General features: G+C 43.9%; 2 protein-coding genes across 2 annotated transcripts in view; one reads left to right on the forward strand and one right to left on the reverse strand.

Annotated features, from left to right (window-relative positions):
- Positions 1 to 20,151, reverse strand: part of abhd14b (abhydrolase domain containing 14B) — a 598,368-nt gene that overhangs the window by 466,911 nt on the left and 111,306 nt on the right. The gene's annotated exons all lie outside the window — the stretch shown is intronic.
- The window catches only part of LOC144491472 (testis-expressed protein 264-like), a 405,312-nt gene that overhangs the window by 312,331 nt on the left and 72,830 nt on the right, over positions 1 to 20,151 (forward strand). The window lies entirely within an intron of this gene.

Raw genomic sequence — 20,151 nt, forward strand, 5'->3', positions numbered from 1 at the left:
CACTCAAAACTAAACCTCCCAAAACTAACCGATCTATAAAGATAAAGCTGATGTTGAAGCGCTAGATTTGAAGCAATTAGACCAATTGATTCACCGATGTCCAGAAAGAATGGATCATATCACCCCTGGCAAAGTGACACCACTCCGAGCCTTGTGTACCCGTGGAACTGATCAAAAGACACATTTGAATTCAAAAACACAATTTGCATTTATGTGGCAGCTCTAAAATATCCCAACATGCATTCCAACCAATTAAGTGCTTTTAAAGTGTTGCAATCTTTATTACATTTCTGGGATGCGGGCATTGCTGGCTGGGCCAACCTTTGCTGCCCATTCTAATTGCCCTTGGGTGCTGAGCTGCCTTCTTGAACTGCTGTAGTCCACATGACATATGCTTCTTCAACGTTATTGGAGTTGCACTCATCCAGGCAAGAGGAAAATATCTCCTCATACTTCTGACTGGTGCCATGTAAATGATGAACAAGCTTCAGGGAGTTTAGATGTGAGTTACACACTGCAGAGTTCCATCGTCTGGCCTGCTGTTGTGGAAACCGCACCGACCTCCTCAGAAGACAAACACGGGACACAGTGGACAAAGTACCCTTCGTTGTCCAGTACTTCCCCGGAGCGGAGAAGCTACGGCATCTCCTCCGGAGCCTTCAACATGTCATTGATGAAGACGAACATCTCGCCAAGGCCATCCCCACACCCCCACTTCTTGCCTTCAAACAACCGCACAACCTCAAACAGACCATTGTCCGCAGCAAACTACCCAGCCTTCAGGAGAACAGTGACCAAGACACCACACAACCCTGCCACAGCAACCTCTGCAAGACGTGCCGGATCATCGACACAGATGCCATCATCTCACGTGAGAACACCATCCACCAGGTACACGGTACATACTCTTGCAACTCGGCCAACGTTGTCTACCTGATACGCTGCAAGAAAGGATGTCCCGAGGCATGGTACATTGGGGAAACTATGCAGACGCTGCGACAACGGATGAATGAACACCGCTCGACAATCACCAGGCAAGACTGTTCTCTTCCTGTTGGGGAGCACTTCAGTGGTCACGGGCATTCGGCCTCTGATATTCGGGTAAGCGTTCTCCAAGGCGGCCTTCGCGACACACGACAGCGCAGAGTCGCTGAGCAGAAACTGACAGCCAAGTTCCGCACACACGCGGACGGCCTCAACCGGGATATTGGGTTCATGTCACACTATTTGTAACGCCCACAGTTGCGTGGACCTGCAGAGTTTCACTGGCTGTCTTGTCTGGAGACAATACACATCTTTTTAGCCTGTCTTGATGCTCTCTCCACTCCCATTGTTTTGTTTCTTAAAGACTTGATTAGTTGTAAGCATTCGCATTCCAACCATTATTCATGTAAATTGAGTCTGTGTCTTTATAAACTCTGTTTGTGAACAGAATTCCCACTCACCTGAAGAAGGGGCTTAGAGCTTCGAAAGCTTGTGTGGCTTTTGCTACCAAATAAACCTGTTGGACTTTAACCTGGTGTTGTTAAACTTCTTACTGCTGTTGTAACCACAGTATTTATGAGGCTGATTGAATTTAGGTCAATGGTAACTCCCAGGATGTTGATGGTTGGTGGAAGTGATGCCATTGAATGTCACGGGAGGATGATTAGATTCTCTGTTGTTAGAAATGGTTATTATCTGGAACTTGTGCGGTGAGTGACATTTGAGCCACACACCGACCAGAACCGACTGTCATTGATAGGCGTACCCTGTAAATGATAGATTGTTAGGCGTACCTGTAACAGATAGATAGGTGGATAGACGTACCTGTAACAGACAGGTTGATAGGTGTACTTGTAAATGATAGATTGATGCCATTAGGTTCTGGTACATGTGGTTAAACATTGAAAAGTACTAGCGTTTTGGAAGCTCAACATGATCCCGCTCAATTAGCGGTGTTTTAAGATGGGTGAGAAATCCCTATGTGGATGATGAATGTGATATTTGAAAATGTAAAAGGCCAATTGAAAGCGCATTTAACTCAGTATTCTGTGTTTCCCTGAGTTACCTTAAACACAGTAAGAAGTCTAACAACACCAGGTTAAAGTCCAACAGGTTTATTTGGTAGCAAAAGCCACACAAGCTTTCGGAACAGGCCAAAAGCTAATGGCTTGTGCTACAAAATAAACCTGTTGGACTTTAACCTGGTGTTGTTAGACTTCTTACTGTGTTTACCCCAGTCCAACGCCGGCATCTCCACATCATACCTTAAACACACCAGGATCACCAAGTGAGGCTCGACAGCTCTATTAACTGACAGGCTGGAAAGCCTTTCAATACTGAAATGGGAGAGCCGATTCCTTGCCTTTGTGAAAGGTGTTTGCTGACAGAAAGGGTTCTCAGAGTCTGCTCTTACTGCCTTTACAGGTGATTTCCAACATTTTGGAGGTCAGTAGTAATTTGTGGTTTTGCGCATCTTGATCTGCACTTCTCTACTGTGATGATTGGGAGCTCAAATAGCTCTACCCTGAACCGCTCGTGAAGCACACCAATTGCAGCAGCAGCCACTCCATAGGACAGAGGGCACGGACACAGAGCTCCAGCTTGAGGAAGGCGATACCAGATTATAGGGTCTATAGCAGAGGATCAGCTTTCTCACCATGCCTGGGAAACAGTGCCTCAGCAGGCTCAGGGTTTCACAGCAGATTGATGCTGACACCTCCAGCCTCCTGGAACAAGACCACCCAACAAGTGAGTCAGGTATGCAGCCATGGCCAAACCCACTCCCAGTTCTGTAAGGAGAGAAAGCAGAGAGTCCTGAGTGTCATAAATGCATTCAGTTGAGATGAGGCAATTGTGATAACCCCCATGAGGACCATGTGGAATCACTGATTGATCTCCCTGTAGGGCTTGTTGAGTATGAGATCCCCTGGAAACAGGCAGTGGCCTGCCAGCTGGAACTCTATCTGAGCCATTTATAAGGCAGGCCAGGACTGGGCCTGCTGAACTGTAATCCCAAGCAGGGACTAGTGTGTACACCACGGTAGTGGTTTTACTTTGCATTCTGTAATAAACTGTGTTCCTTTCCAATCAGGCTTCCTAAGTCATGAGAGCAATGAAGACATTTGTGGAAGGTCAGTGTGAGAGATAGTAATAAGCTGAGGGTGAATGTTGGCTGTTCAAATAGGAATGTGAAAGTGAGGAAGTGCTTTGGGAGGGAGGAATGAGTGGAGTGTTGGTCTGAGGAGTGCTGTGCAGGTGTACATTGGGACATTCCAAAAGTGAGGAACAGTGAGTCTGGTATGCAGCCATGGCCAGACCCACTCCCAGTTCTGTAAGGAGAGAAAGCAGAGAGTCCTGAGTGTCATAAATGCATTCAGTTGAGATGAGGCATGGCCATGGCTGCATACCTGACTCAACGTTCCTGCCTTATTGAGGGCTTTAAATCTTTTGGTACTGGATCCAAGAGTGAAGCACCACATTCCTGCTACTCACATCCTCCATGACTTCCAGCCAGTGTTTTTGCAAAGTTGGTTTCTCACTCTGTTACCGGGAATAATATAACTCTTTGGGCACGCGCAGCCTGCAAACATGACCTCCAGGGAAACATCAGAGAACCAGGTCATGGTGGGGGCTGCATGGGAACAGCTCTCTCAAGTCACAGGTAAAGCTTATGCTTGCTGCATCCTCAGGGTCAGCTTTCCACTGAAGCCTTTTTGATTCCCACCTGGGTCCTTTTACATAGAATCCTTCCATTGATAGGTGGAGATCACAATCCCATTCTCTGATTGGCAAGAAGAGGGATGCTAATACCATGGCTGAGTTAAAAAGAGCCGGGAGAGCCCACAGCATGATCTGATTACTGTTAAAAAGGGTATGCATTCCAAATTTCAACAATAAGGAAATTAGAAACAGCCTTGAATCGAAGAAGAGAGATCATATGGGACAAATGTAAGTTGTAAAAATGATTAGAATACGTGAAAAATATGAAAATAAGTTAATGGTATAAGGAAAGAGTATGAAGAGTGAATGTCCAAAAAATATTAAAGAACATTTAAGGATTCTATAAATATAGCAGCAAACAGCGCCAGGGACCCGAGTTCGATTCCAGCCTCAGGTGACTGTGTGGAGTTTGCACGTTTTCCTCGTTTCTGCGTGTGTTCCCTCTGCGTGCTCAGGTTTCCTCCCACAATCCAAAGATGGACAGGTTAGGCGGATTGACCATTGTAAATTGCCCCTTGGTGTCCAAAAATGTGTAGGTTAGGGGGATTAGCCATGGTAAATGTGCTCGGTTATGGGGATAGGGCGGGGGGGTCTGGGTAAGATGCTCTTTCAGAGAGTCAGCGTAGAGTCGATGGGCCAAATGGCCCCCTTCTGCACTGTAGGGATTCTGTGGTTTTAGTATAAAGTTCAGTGTCATTGGGACCCATGAAAGAAGAGTCAGTTAGTTGAAAATAAGGAGATATGGACAGGGATATTTAAATAAGTTGCTTCTGTGGCAACTGAAGGAAAGAATGCTGGAGAGGAGACAAATCCTTAAGTGGTTTTTATAAAAAGAATTTGTATTATAAAAATGGAAGAAAAATATTAGAAAAGTTATTTAAGATGAAGGAGGAAAAAGTGCCTGCACCGACTGGGGCATCTTATAGAATCTTGAATAGAAATAGTAGAGGGCCTAGATGAAGATTCAAACTGAGTCAACCCACAGCTTCCCCCACCCTTCACCTGAAGATTTTCACTGTTCTCACTGCTCTGTCTGGGAAGCTCCATATTAATTTCCCTTTTATTCTGCCTGAGTTAGTCCATTTCTCAGCTACACACCACTCTGCCCATCTGTTCTACTGGAACAGCTACATGTCTTACAGGTAATGTATTAACATGGATAGAGGATTGGTTAACAAGCAGAAAGCAAAGAGTGGGGGTAAATGGGTGTTTTTCTGGTTGGCCATCAGTGACTAGTGGGTGTGCCTCAGGGATCAGTGTTGGGACCGCAATTGTTTACGATTTACAGAGATGATTTGGACTTGGAGACCACGTGTAGTGTGTCAAAATTCGCAGATGACACTAAGATGAGTGGTAGAGCAAAGTGTGCAGAAGACACTGAAAGTCTGCAGAGGGATATAGATATTCTAAGTGAGCAGGCAACGGTCTGGCAGATGGAGTACAATGTTGGTAAATGTGAGGTCATCCATTTTGGAAGGAATAACAGCAAAATGGACTATTATTTAAATGATAAAAAATTGCGGCATGCTGCTGTGCAGAGGGATCTGGGTATCCTTTTGCACGAATCACAAAAAGTTGGTTTGCAGTTGCAGCAGGTAATTAAGAAGGCAAATGGAATTTTGTCCTTCATTGCTAGAGGGATGGAATTTAAAAACAGGGAGGTTATGTTGCAGCTGCATAAGGTGCTGGTAAGGCCCACACCTGGAATACTGCGTACAGTTTTGGTCTCCTTACTTGAGAGAGGATATACTGGCACTGGAGGGGGTACAGATGAGATTCATTAGGATGATTCTGGAGTTGAGAGGTTTGGCTTATGAGGAGAGATTGAGTAGACTGGGGCTATACTCATTGGAATTCAGAAGAATGAGGGAAGATCGTATAGAAACATATACGATTATGAAGGGAATAGATAAGATATGAGCAGGGAGGTTGTTTTCACTGGCAGATGAAACTAGAACTAGGGGGCATGGCCTCAAAATAAAGGGGAGCAGGTTTAGGACTGAGTTGAGGAGGAGCTTCTTCACACAAAGGGTTGTGAATCTGTGGAATTCCCTCCCCAGTGAAGCAGTTGAGGCTACCTCGTTGAATGTTTTTAAGGCAAAGATAGATTTTTGAATGGAAAAGGAATTAAGGGTTATGGTGAGTGAGCGGGTAAGTGGAGCTGAGTCCATGAAAAGATCAGCCATGATCTTATTGAATGGCGGAGCAGGCTTGAAGGGCCAGATGGCCTACTCCTGCTCCTAGTCCTTATGTTCTTATGAGGAGAGGCTGAGTAGACTGGGACTATACTCATTGGAACTTAGAAGAATGAGGGGGGTTCTTATAGATACATATAAGATTATGAAGGGAATAGATAAGATATAAGCAGGAAGATTGTTTCCACTAGCAGGTGAAACTGGAACTAGGGGGCATAGCCTCAAAATAAGGGGGAGCAGTAGGTTTTTGAACAGTAAAGGAATTAAGGGTTATGGTGAGTGAGAGGGTAAGTGGAGCTGAGTCCACGAAAAGATCAGCCATGATCTTATTGAATGGCAGAGCAGGCTTGAATGGCCAGATGGCCTACTCCTGCTCCTAGTTCTTATGTAACCCAAATCAGACAAGAGCTTTCTAGAGCTTCTCGCTGCGCAGAACTTCATTAGGAGATGAATATTGGAGCATAATGAGTCAGAGCATTAAACTGGACAGTCTTTAATTCACTGTTGATTTCATTGTGTTATATTCATGTATGTGGTATAGAGTCAGAGATTTACAGCACAGAAAGAGACCCTTCAGCCCATTGTGCCTATACCAACTATTAAGCACCTATCTATTCTAATCTCATTTTCCAGCACTTGTCCGTAGCCTTGTATGATATGGCCTTCCAAGTGCTCATCTAAATACTTCTTAAATGTTGTGAGGGTTCCTCACTCTACCATCCTTTCAGGCACTGAGTTCCAGTTTCCCACTACCCTCTGGGTGAAAACATTTTTCCTCAAATTCCCTCTAAATCTCCTGCTCTTTACCTTGAATCTGTGCCCCCTAGTTATTAGCCTCTCCACTAAGGGGAAAAGTTTCTTCCTATCTATGTCTCTCATAATTTAGTATACCTCAGTGAGATCCCCCGTTAGCTTTCACTGCTCTAAGGGAAACAATCCCAGCCTATCCAGCCTTTCTTCATAGCTGAAATGCTCCAGCCCGGCGACATCCAAGTGAATCTCCTCTGCATCCGTTATAATGCAATCAAATCTTTCCTATAGTGACCAGAATTTCACACAGTACTCTTGCTGTGGCCTTATGAGCGTTTTATACAACTCCATCATAACCTCCCTGCTCTTTTATTCTATACCTCGGCTATTAAAGGCAAGTATCCCATTTGCCTTTTTAACCACCTTATCTAGCTGTCCTGCTGCCTCCAAGGATCTTTGGACATGCATCTCGAGATCCAGCTCACTAAGGACAGTTAATAAAGAAAGCTAGATTAACCTCAGTATACCGTCTAATCCTAACATGTCAAGCCTGGTGGCAAAGTAGGCCTGCGACAGAAGGTTCACCAATTTCCGATTGCTGTGGATGGCCCCTAGCGGGAACCTCTCAGCCATCCCACTGAGCTTCAATGGCCGCATGCTGTACTGCGCCACATAAATTCAGACTACTCTTAGTCACACAGTTAGCGTCACCTGGAGTTACCTGGAGCCAGAAGGTAAGATTCCGTCATTTTAATTTGGGGATGATCACATGCTAAGCGTAGTCAGTATTGTAGGAGCCTTTATTTCTCTTCGGAAGTCTTTCTGACTGTGCTTGAAGGTGTTAGAAGACAAGAATGATTCTAGGAAAATAGCTTTCAATTCTCCAGAGAGCAGGATATTTCGTGCTTCAGATTTATAAAATTCAATTAATTATTAATAATAAGTCCCTATGGTTTCTGATGTAATTAACCTTTTTTATATTACTTAGAAATACAATATCATCTAGCAATGATGAGGGATATTACAGCCTAACCATCTGGAGAAAACTGCAGAACTCATTCAATTAAAGGGCAAGAGGCAAGCTGAGGAGGTTTGAATAATAAATGAGATGAAGAGCAATAATATTTTTCATCCACGGAGAAAAAAATAGCTCTGCTCTTCAGTGAGTGAGTGGACTGACAGGAAACACTGAATCCTTACCTAGCTGGCAATCAGACTATACCTGCAGCTTTATCTTGCATGTTAAACTTCCTCTGCTGTTTGTGTTCTGCTTCTGTCTCTAGGAAATTGGCATTATTCTAGGCACTCTGAATAAGAGCCTGTTTGAGGCTATTATCAATTACGTTTCAAAATACTCCTTGAGTTTGTCTGTCTTGATGCAAAAATAGGCGATACGAAGATAGATGATACGACATAGGTGGAGGGGTATGCTTTGATGAGGATATTGTGATTCTGCAACAGGATATAGATAGATTGGAGGGGGAGTTTTCTCATCCCGCCTGCCACGGGAATTGTAGCAGGCGGGGAGGGCGAACCATACAAAGGTCAGTAGACCTTGGTTGGGATTTTCAGGTTTTGGGGCGAGCACGGCTGGAAAATCTCAACTGTGTGACTAGGCAAAAACCTGACGAATAGAGTTCAATGTGGGTCATGCACTTTGGAATCAAAAGGGAAATTATCTAAATGGAGAGAAACTGCAGGTGAGTAAAGTACAGAGGGATCTAGGTGTTCTAGTGTATGAATCACAAAAAGATAGCAAGCAGGCCGAACAAGTCGTTAAGAAGGCAAATGGCATCTTGGCCTTAATTGCAAAGAGGTTGGAGTTTAAAAATAGGAACATTTTGTTGCAATTGTATAGGGTGTTGGTGAGGTCTCACCTGGAATGTTCTGTACAGTTTTGGTCCCCTTACCTTAAAAAGGATATAGTAACATTGGAAGCAGTCCAAAGGAGATTCGCCGGGCTAATTCTTGGAATGACTGGGTTGTCCTATCAAGAGATACTAAATAGTCTGTATCTGTACTCCTTGGAATTTAGAAGAGTGAAGGGTAACTTTATTCAAACATATAAGATCCTGAGGGGGTTGACAGGGCAGAGTCTCAAACAAGGGGACAGAGCTACAAGATAAAGGCCGGTCATTTAAAACTCAGGTGTGTAGAAATTTCTTCTTGCAGAGGATGATGAATCTCTGGAATTCTTTGCCCCAAAGGGTGGTGGGGTCTGGACCATTATAAGTATTTAAAGTGGAGGTGGATAAATATTTGATAGAACAAGGAATAGAGGACGATGGGGAAATGGCACAGAAAAGGAGCTGAGGCTGGAATAGGTAAGCCATGATTGTATTTTTTTTAATGTCGTGGGACATGGGCATCGCTGGCTGGCCGGCATTTATTGCCCATCCCTAGTTGCCCTTGAGAAGGTGGCAGTGAGCTGCCTTCTTGAATCGCTGCAGTCCATGTTCTGTGGGTTGACCCACAATGCCATTAGGGAGGGAATTCCAGGATTTAGACCCAGCGACTGAAGGAACGACGATATATTTCCAAGTCAGGACAGTGAGTGGCTTGGAGGGGAACTTGCAAGTGGTGGTGTTCCCATTTATCTGCTGCCCTTGTCCTTCTAGATGGAAGTGGTCATAGGTTTTGAAGGTGCTGTCTAAGGACCTATGGTGAATTGCTGCAGTGCACCTTGTAGATAGTACACACTACTGCTACTGAGCGCAGTGGTGGAGGGATTGAATGTTTGTAGATGTGGTGCCAATCAAGTGGGCTGCTTTGCCCTGGATGGTGTCAAGCTTCTTGAGTGTTGTTGGAGTTGCACCCATCCAGGCAAGTGGGGAGTGTTCCATCACACTCCTGACTTGTGCCTTGTAGGTGGTGGATAGACTCTGGGGAGTCAGGAGGTGAGTTACTCGCCGCAGTATTCCTAGCCTCTGACCTGCTTTTGTAGCCACTGTGTTTATGTGGCGAGTCCAGTTGAGTTTCTGGTTAATGGTAACCTCAAGGATGTTGACAGTGGGGGATTCAGTGATGGTTACACCATTAAATGTCAAGGGGCGGTGGTAAGAGTGTCTCTTATTGGTGATGGTCATTGCCTGGCATTTGTGTGGCACGAATGTTACTTGCTATTTGTCAGCCCAAGCCTGGATATTGTCCAGATCTTGTTGCGTTTGAACATGGACTGCTTCAGTATCTGAGGAGTCACGAATGGTGTCGAACATTGTACAATCATCGGCAAACATCCCCACTTCTGACCTTAGGATGGAGGGAAGGTCATTGATGAAGCAGCTGTGGATTGTTGGGCCTAGGACACTACCCTGAGGGACTTCAATGGCGGGGCAGGCTTGAAGGGCCTGGTGGCCTACTCTTGCTTCTATCTCTCATATTGTCTTATGCAGGGTGAACAACTCTTACACAATAGGGACACTTTGACCATGTACCTGGGGAATTGGGGTTTGCTAGTGACCATGAGAGCAGTGGGGGTGGGGTGAGGTATACTGGTGGCTGGGTGGGGGCGGGAGAAGGTGGTGAGGAGTGCTCCCCCTCCCCCTCCCCCTAATGGTTAACAGCCACAGTGAACATGCTTACAAATATCAGAAAGATACAAAGGCAGGAAGAAATTCTCAGGCTGCCTCAGGAGACAAAATCCCCTTAGAGAACGCAGAAGAACAATCAAAATAAGGTAACTGTTTCCTGATGTTGCCAGATATACACTAACATAGGTACCGATTTCTCATTGTTTGCCAGCCTCACCCCAAATTGGTATCTGTGACTCAGTTTGCCGCTCTGGCTCTCAGCTGTTTTGTAAAGTCATTTGCCGGAATTCTACCGCCTGCCCACCATGGAATCAGAGCGGGCTAGGGGTGGACAATGGAAATGTCCATTGTCCTCAGGTGGGAATTTCCAGTCTCACTCAAGCGAGGCCATAAAATCCCACCCATTATCATCTAATTGTCACATATCCACAATCAAGTTGACACGAAGCCCATTAACCAAAGGTGAGAGAATGTCGTTTCCCATCTTACTGAATGACAGCCTTTTGAAGTAAGGCTCAGATCTCTCAGAGCCAGGGGAGGCCAACATATCACAGCAAGCCAGGACAACTGGTAAAACTCTTTATCTGGTGGAAACTACTAACTAACCACAGATGTGGCATCAGTAACACTGCTTCATCCATCAGCCTGAATTTTAGCAGAAAGGACCTTATAAACACGCACACTCCTGATAAATGTACCCAATGTATATTTTTCAAAATAGTATTCTAATTGAGATTTATTAGTCTAAGCTTAAACATTGTCCAGGTCTTGCTGCATATGGATAAGGACCACATTAAGGTGTCATGGATGGTGCTGAAGTGAACATTCCATTTCTGATCTTATGAAGGAAGGAAGGTCATTGATTTGACAGCTGAAAATGGTTGGGCCTAGGAACTCCTCAGGAACTCCTGTAACTATGTTCCAGGACTGAGATTTCTTATATCTATTTCTTATCTATTTCTTGTTGTATACTTTGTCCTACATTGTGGTTACTGTTAGGGGATCTGTAGACCACTCCCACTGGTGACCTCTTTCCCCTATTATTCCTCATCTCCACCCAAACCGATTCTACATCCCTAATTTCCTGAACCAATGTCATCCCTGACTACTGCACCAATGCCATCCTGGATTAACAGTGCTACCCCTCCACCTTTGCCCAGCTTCCTATTCTTCTTGAATGTCATGTACCCCTCAATATTCAGGACCCAATCCTTGTCATCCTGTAGCCACAGCTCTGTAATGGCTCTCAGATCATAATCATTTACTTCAATGTGCATTATCAATTAATTTACTTCATGAATGCTATACGCATTCAGATATAGAGCATTTAGTTTTGTCTTTTAGTTATCTTTGTAACATCTGGTCTTGGCTGCTGGTGTATTCTTAGATTTTTCTCTCCCTGTCCTTTCCTGCCATTCTCTGACCCTCATTTCCCATATTGCTATTTTGCCCTCCTGTCCAGGGTAGGGGAAGACCCCTTGATTTGCTATATCTGCCCAAACTTGATTCCTCACCTCCTTTGTTTAGTTTAAAACCCTCTCTATTCCTCTAGTTATGCAGCTCACTATGACACTGATCCTAGCATGGTTCAGCTGTAGATCATCCCAAAGGTACAGCCCCCCACTTTCCCCAGTGCCGGCGCCGGAGCCCACTTCTCCCATACCAGTCTTTGAGCCAGGCATTCGTATCTAATCCTATTTATCCTGTACCAATTTGCATGTGGCTCAGGTAATAGAAATTACCTTTGAGGTTCTGTTTCTTAATTTGGTGCCTAGCTCCTCATACTGACTGTGCAGAATTTCCTTCCTTGACCTGCCTGTGTCCTTGGTACCTACATGGGTCATGACAACGGGATCCTCCTCCTACTGCAAGTTCCTCTCCAACCTTGAGCAGATGTTCCGAATCCTGGCATTGGGTAGGCAGCCCAGCTGTCTGGACTCTCACTCTTTGCTCCAGAAAACAGTGTCAATCTCCCTCACAATACTTTCCCCTACTACCACTACATTCCTGTTTGCTCCTCCCACTTCCTGTAACACGGTGCCATGGCCAGTCTGCTCATCTACTTTGCAGACCTGGCATTTGTCCATACAGATTGTGAGCACCTCAAACCCATTTGGCAATTGCAAAGTCTGACACTCCTCACTCCTGTCTGCTTGGTGCCTTCACCTGCCTTACTCACGGTCACACCTTCCTGTCCCTTATTGCTGACCAAAACAGACGACCCTATTCCAACAGGTGCAACTGTCTTCTGGAACAGAGTGTCCAGGTATTTCTCCCCCTTCCCTTTTGGTGCTCAGTGTCTGCAGTTCAGCTTCCAGATCGATAATCCTGATCCTGAATTTCTCTCGCTGCTTACACTTTCTGCAAAGTCTTTGTCCTGTGTTGCCTTGGTGAACCCAAGGTTCTCAAAGGTTAATAAAGCACAGATGTCTATACATAGTCAACAAATCCAGAATCAAAGTATATATAGCTGTAAAAATCAATGTTTAAAATTTAAGATCTGAACTGATGGCCTTGGGGATGAGGTAAGAGGTTGAAGATTAGAAATTAGATTGGGGTGCATGAGAGATTACAAATTCCCTCGGGGATGAGCACCTAGTGGCTGGAATCAAGTCAAAACTGATTGGGCTTTGACCAGAAGCTGAAGATGGCTCCATATTACAGGTTCAGCCTCAGTTGGCACAGCTCCATATTGATGGATTTCCAATTGCAGTTCGACAATTGCTTGATGTCTGGCACCGACACAATGGGCCAAAGGGCCTCTTTCTGTGCTGTAAAGCTTTATGACTCTATGACAATATTCTGTGTAACTCAAAATAGTTCAGTAAAATGCAAGGGAACCTATAAGTCTAAACATATGAAAGATGGAGGAATGGTGGGGTTGATTAGCAACAGAACAGGGATGGATCTTGTGAAGGCAGAGGACATGGCTGAGGTACTAAATAAGGTCTTTGCATGTGTCTTCACTAAGAAAGATAATGCTGCCAGTGTCACAGTACTGGAGGTAGCAATCAAATTGGAAAGAGTAAAAAAAAAGATGAAAACAGAGAAAACATTAGATTTTTAAAAAGTTAAAAACAGGAGGTATTTGAAAGGTTGGCAATGCTTGAAGTAAAAAAAAAACTCACCCAGTTCCACTGGGAAACATCCTGGTGTTCCTGTTAAGCTGCTCTCATTGACATGGCAACCAGAAAGCTGCCAAACCGGTCACTCATTAGTTCTCCCATTTAAATTACTCCATGTTGGTGCCATCATTTGAAAAAAACAGGACAATAAGAAAGCTTCAGAAGAGACATTGATCCTTGGTTACAAAGAGAAGTAAAAGTGGAAGTTGTGGAGGCTCTGGTTCTGGCTACAGTCTTGCAATTCACCTTGGAGCTGGAGGTGGTGTCGGAAGACTAGAGGATTGCAAATGTTACATCCCTGTCCAAAAAAGGTGTTAGAGATAAATCTGGCAACTGCAGGCCAGGATTGTCCATGGTGGGGAAATTATTACAGACATGAATTTGGGACAAAATTGACATCTGGGAAAAATGGGTTAGTAAATGAAAGCCCAGAAATTGTGTTTGATGAACTTAATTGAGTTCTTTGATGAAGTAACAAAGGAGGATGATGAGGGTTGTCCAGTTGATGCTGTGTATTTGGACTTTCAAAAGTTGTTTGATAAAGCACCACATATTAAAATTGTTATTAACATGGAAACTCTTGAGTTTAAACAGACAGTGGTTGTTGTGGGTCTTAGGTTAACTAAGAAAAGGACAGGAAAGTGGAGAATGTCAGATGGGAGCGAAGTATACAGAGATGTCCCCCAGAATTGGGACCAATTCTCTTTTCAATGTAAATCAATGGCCTAGACTTGGGTACAAAGAATAGAACTGTCAAATGTGCAGATGACACAAAATTTGGAAATGTAGTAGCCTGTGAGAATGATAGTAAAACTCTCCAGGGTAATAGGTGGACTGGTGTAGTGGGCAGACACATGGCAGATGGAATTTAATATACAGCAGTGTGAAGCGACTTCTTCTGGTAGGTAGAATGGTGGAGACAATATGAACTAAATGGTATCATTATACAGGGGTTGCAAGAACATTGGTTTTATAAATAGAAGCAAAGAATGCAAAAGCAAGATGTTTATGGTGAACCTTCATTAAAGCACTGGACAGGTCACAACTGGAGTCCAATTTAAAGTTAATGCCTTGGAGTTGGTGCAGAAGAGATTTATTCAAATGATGCCAGGGAAGAAAGACTTCAGTAATGTGGAGAGACTGTTGAAGCAGGGGTTGTTCACCTTAGAGCAGAGAAGGGAAGATTTGTGTTAATAATAAAGCACTTATGTGGTATTTTATTGAACAACTTCTGAAAGTCCACATACACAAACCCTCATCAACATTTTTGTTACTTCATCAAAGAGCTCAAATCAAGATCGTCAAATACAATTTTACTGGCTTTCGTTTACAAACCCAATTCATGTTGTCCCAGATTAATGTCTAAAAGAATCCTGAATGGTTTTGATAAATAAGGACAAAGTGGTTCAGGGGCAGAAGGGTCAGTAATCACAGAGCACAGATTTACAGCAATTGGTTAAAGAACCACATGTTTAAGCTATTTTGAGTTTTTCTGATCTGGAATGTACTGCCTGAAGCAGATGCAGCAGTACCTTTCAAAGGGGAATTGGATAAATACTGGAAGGGGAAAAGCTGCAGGGACATGGGGAAAAAGCAGGGGAGCGGAGCTAATTGAATAGCACTATGAAAGAGCTGGCACGGACAGGAATAGTAAACTGGCCTCCTTCTGTACTTCCATAGAATTCTTACAGTGCAGGAGGCCATTTGGCCCATTGGGTCTGCACCAGCTCGCCGAAACAGTATTCCCCCCACCATCCTATCCCCATAACCCTGCCATCTACATGGATGCCATCATCACACGTGAGAACACCATACACCAGATACATGGTAGATACTCATGTGACTCGGTCAATGTTGTCTACCTCATACGCTGCAGGAAAGGATGTCCCAAGGTGTAGTGCATCAACGAGGTCATGAAGATGCTACAACACCGGATGAACGGACATCGCTTGACAATCATCAGGCAGGTGTGTTCCCTTCCTTCAGCGGTCAAGGGCATTCAGTCTCCGATCTTCGGGTAAACGTTCTCCAAGAAAGCTTTCAAGACACACATGAAATCGCTGAGCAGAAACTGATAGCCAAGTTCCGCACGCATGAGGACAGCCTCAATCAGGATCTTGGGTTCATGTCACGCTACATGTAACCCCTATCATTTGGCCTGGACTTGCAAAATCCTACTAACTGTCCTGGCTTGAGACAATTCACACCTCTTTAACCTGTGATTAAACCTCTCTCCACTCGCATTGTTTACCTGTAAAGACTTGATTACTTGTAAAGACTCACATTCCAATCATTATCTTGCAATTGTGTCTTTGTCTATATATGCTGTGTTTGTGAACCCAACTCTCCACACAACTGATGAAGGAGCATCGCTCCGAAAGCTCGTGATACCATATAAACCTGTTGGACTTTAACCTGGTGTTGTGAGACTTCTTACTGTGCCCTGCACATTTACCATGGCCAATCCACATAACTTACACGTCTTTGGATTGTGGGAGGAAACCAGAGCACCCGGAGGAAACCCATACAGACACAGTCCACACAGTCTGTCACCAAAGGCCCGGGTTCCTGTCGCTGTGCTAACCACTGTGCCATCCCCGTGCTCTATGATCATAGAATCCATACCGTGTAGAAGGAGACCATTCAGCACATCGAGTCTGCACCAAATCTCTGACAGCGAATCAAAGAACAATACAGCACAGGAACAGGCCCTTCGGCCCTCCAAGCCCGCAACGCTCCCTGGTCCAAACTAGACCATTTTTTTGTATCCCTCCATTCCCACTCCGTTCATGTGGCTATCTAGATAAGTCTTAAACATTCCCAGTATGTCCGCCTCCACCACCTTGCCCGGCAGCGCATTCCAGGCCCCAACCACCCTCTGCGTAAAATACGTCCTTCTGATACCCGTGTTAAACCTCCCCCCCTTCACCTTGAACCTATGACCCCTCGTGAACGTCACCACCGACCTAGGAAAAAGCTTCCCACCGTTCACCCTATCTATGCCTTTCATAATTTTATACACCTCTATTAGGTCACCCCTCATCCTCCGTCTTTCTAGTGAGAACAACCCCAGTTTACCCAATCTCTCCTCATAACTCAGCCCTTCCATACCAGGCAACATCCTGGTAAACCTCCTCTGTACTCTTCTCTAAAGCCTCCACGTCCTTCTGGTAGTGTGGCGACCAGAACTGGGCGCAGTATTCCAAATGCGGCCAAACCAACGTTCTATACAACCGCAACATCAGACCCCAACTTTTATACTCTATGCCCTGTCCTATAAAGGCAAGCATGCCATATGCCTTCTTCACTACCTTCTCCACCTGTGACGTCACCTTCAAGGATCTGTGGACTTGCACACCCAGGTCCCTCTGCGTATCTACACCCTTTATGGTTCTGCCATTTATCGTATAGCTCCCCCGTACGTTAGTTCTACCAAAATGCATCACTTCGCATTTATCAGGATTGAACTCCATCTGCCATTTCTTTGCCCAAATTTCCAGCCTATCTATATCCTTCTGTAGCCTCTGACAATGCTCCTCACTATCTGCAAGTCCAGCCATTTTCGTGTCGTCCGCAAACTTACTGATCACCCCAGTTACACCTTCTTCCAGATCGTTTATAGAAATCACAAACAGCAGAGGTCCCAATACAGAGCCCTGCGGAACACCACTAGTCACAGGCCTCCAGCCGGAAAAAGACCCTTCCACTACCACCCTCTGTCTTCTGTGACCAAGCCAGTTCTCCATCCATCTAGCCACCTCCCCCTTTATCCCATGAGATCCAATCTTGCCCAGGTTCTCTTCCCCGCCCTATCCCATAACCCCACACATTTCCCATAACTACTCCATCTAACCTATACATCTCTGGACTGTGGGAGGTAACAGGAGCATCCAAAGGAAACCCGCACAAACACAGGATGAATAATTCTAAAAAGATCTTCTTCAACTAGTTTGAAGGAGTTGTTTGATTTACCTCGTCTTTGGCTGATATGCAATTTAATAACTATCCATTACAAAAGACTTGGAATCTTTTCACATGTCAATACAACATGGGAAGAATGACACTCGGATGACAAGAAGCATTTTCAGAGCTACAGTTTATATATTATTAACAACTGGATATTCTTTTATACCTTGTTGGAGATGTCCTGATGAAATGTTTTTTTCTGCATGAGTTATATCATCAGATTGTGAATTACAGCAAATCGTTTGACTATCTATATTCACTATGCTTCAAAATAGCTGTTTGTATGTGAAGAGCTTTGAAATGTTCATGAAATAGCGAAGGCAGTTTATAAATGAACGTTCTTTTCTTTGAACCGACAACAAAGAGAATATTTGAAACATAATTATTCTAAACCCATGTAACCCAACAGCAGACTGATTAGGAATCAACACTGCCTTTAGCTACACTGTGATATGCAAAAGGAGACAATCATCATTAAAATTGTTGTTTGCAACTTGTTGTCTAATTATGTACAGTATAAACAAAAAGCATTATGAAATTCCTAGTATTGCTGGTGCTGAACTTAACTGTTTGTCTTGAACCCATATCTTTCACCCTACAGTGTGCTAAATAATGTAATTGGCTTGACACTGGAAAATCTTACTTACAATGATACTTTTCACAGCTGTATTAAAGCACTAAATGGTAAGGGGTGTGTTATAGCTCCAGTATGTTCCAGAGGGAGCGTTATAGAGAGAGGTGACAGGATGAGTATTGTGAACATTGTGAGTGGAGTGATATGTTGAGGGCTTTACTATATAGATATATAGGATTGAGTATTGTGTATAGTTAGGTGGAATAACAGATGTATGATAAATATAGCCCATAACAATAAATTTGATAGTGTAATGTAAAACAGTAAGTTACAGTGTAACAAATATACCCGAAACTGAGATCAGATTGTCAAACCGACATTTGGATAAACATGAAATGTTGCCACAGACCACTTTGAAAGCAAGAGCTGACTGGTGGTGATTTTAACCTGAGGATTCTCGCACCTCAGGTGAGGGGCAAGGTTGAGAAGGCATAACCTCAGCTGGTAGAGGAATTGAACCTGCACTGCTGACATCGCTCCACCTCATGAACCAGCCATCCAGCCAACTGAGCTAACCAACCCCCAATTATAGGTCTATAGCAATAGTGATTTAATAATATTGAAGTCATTAAGTGTAATGTGAGCAAAATATAACTCTGAGAGTGTACAATGTAATATTTCAACAGTTTGTGTAATCTTACTCGGATGGAGTTAGAACTACATGATCAATAACATTCATGTAGCATCTTTAGCACAGAAATTGTCTAAAGGCAGAGTTATGAGGAAGGAGAGATTGGGAGCAGTGGTCAATAGCATGACCGGGAAGAGAGGTTGTAAGGGAGAGAGGAAGGAGGAGAGTCCTTTAAGCGAGGCCGAGCCAACTGAAGACATGGCCAGCAATGATGGAAGGAGGCACAAAAGGTCAGAATTTGAGGAACCCCATCATGCTTAAACAAGATTGCTCCTGTGTTGTATTATTCTTAAATGACTACTTCAATTAGCTGTACCAAGGCATTAGAGGTCATTTTGACTCTGGGCCATTGTAGTGAATTGACATCTCCTTTTACATCTTTCTCCACCTTTCTGAATCCATGCTGGCTGTGGTTTACGAGCTTTTTGTAGAAGTTATCTTCGCGGTTACTCCTCATAATCAACTCCATTATTTTACGTGGGGTTGAAATGAGACTTGTTAAATATTGCTCAGTATTGCGAGTGGTTTCATTTGACTTGGGGTGAATTGGATTTCACTCTTGATTTATTATGCAAGAGGAAAAGAGGACCCAAAAGTCTGATGTGCAGTTGACGCGAGGCGCAGTTGGTCTACTCATTTGATTACGTCTAATCACTAATGGAAACTCATATGCAAATTGAATTAGCAAACATTTATGTACAGTAATTACTGCCAGATTTCATTTGCCTGATGAATTTTAATAAGAAAATAGAAGTGGGAAAGTGAATGAAGTGGTGACATGTTGCTGTGTCTCCTGAAGGGTTATGCACTTCAAAAAGATTCCAGGATTATTCCGACCATTCCACAGTACTGGGTCAGAATCATCAATGAACTTCCCAACAGATGGTGGCACTGCTGACTTTAGGAAATGCCCAGAATAGCAACGATTATCATCATGGCAGTTTTTTAATGTCAGCTAGGTTGTCAATTCTGGTTTTGTTACATGAGAATCTGGGGTCTGTCTGTTTGTCAAAATGGAACAGCAGTGATCTTTCCATTGTTACCCAATTACCAACAGATTGGGGTGCTTTGTGATCAGTGATCTGCCAGTTCACAGATTCACTACAAATCCCATTTTGCAGATATCTTTAAACACCTCATACACAAGCCACAAACACATTCTTATAGCGTGTCACACACACACACACTCACACGTACAGAAAGACACACACAAAAAGACACATACAAATATACCAACAGAAAGACATCTACATACCAGTATACCTACAGAAAGACATCTACATACATGACCACACACACACACAAAGTGACGGATGTGCAGGTACACAGAACGAAGAAAGAAGTCATTTCATTTATGGTACATGGACATCCCAGGAAAGGGCAGCATTTATTGCCCATCTTCAAGTGCCTTTGAGAAGGTGGTGAAGAACCACCGCCTTGAACCACTGATGTCCATGTGGTGTAAGTAGTACTGCAGTTTCAGAGCCAGGAGGTCATGTTGCAGCTGTACAAAACTCTGGTGCGGCCGCACTTGGAGTATTGCGTACAGTTCTGGTCACTGCATTATAGGAAGGATGTGGAAGCATTGGAAAGGGTGCAGAGGAGATTTACCAGG

The sequence above is a fragment of the Mustelus asterias genome, chromosome 3 (genome assembly GCF_964213995.1).
Source record: "Mustelus asterias chromosome 3, sMusAst1.hap1.1, whole genome shotgun sequence".
Taxonomy (NCBI): domain Eukaryota; kingdom Metazoa; phylum Chordata; class Chondrichthyes; order Carcharhiniformes; family Triakidae; genus Mustelus; species Mustelus asterias.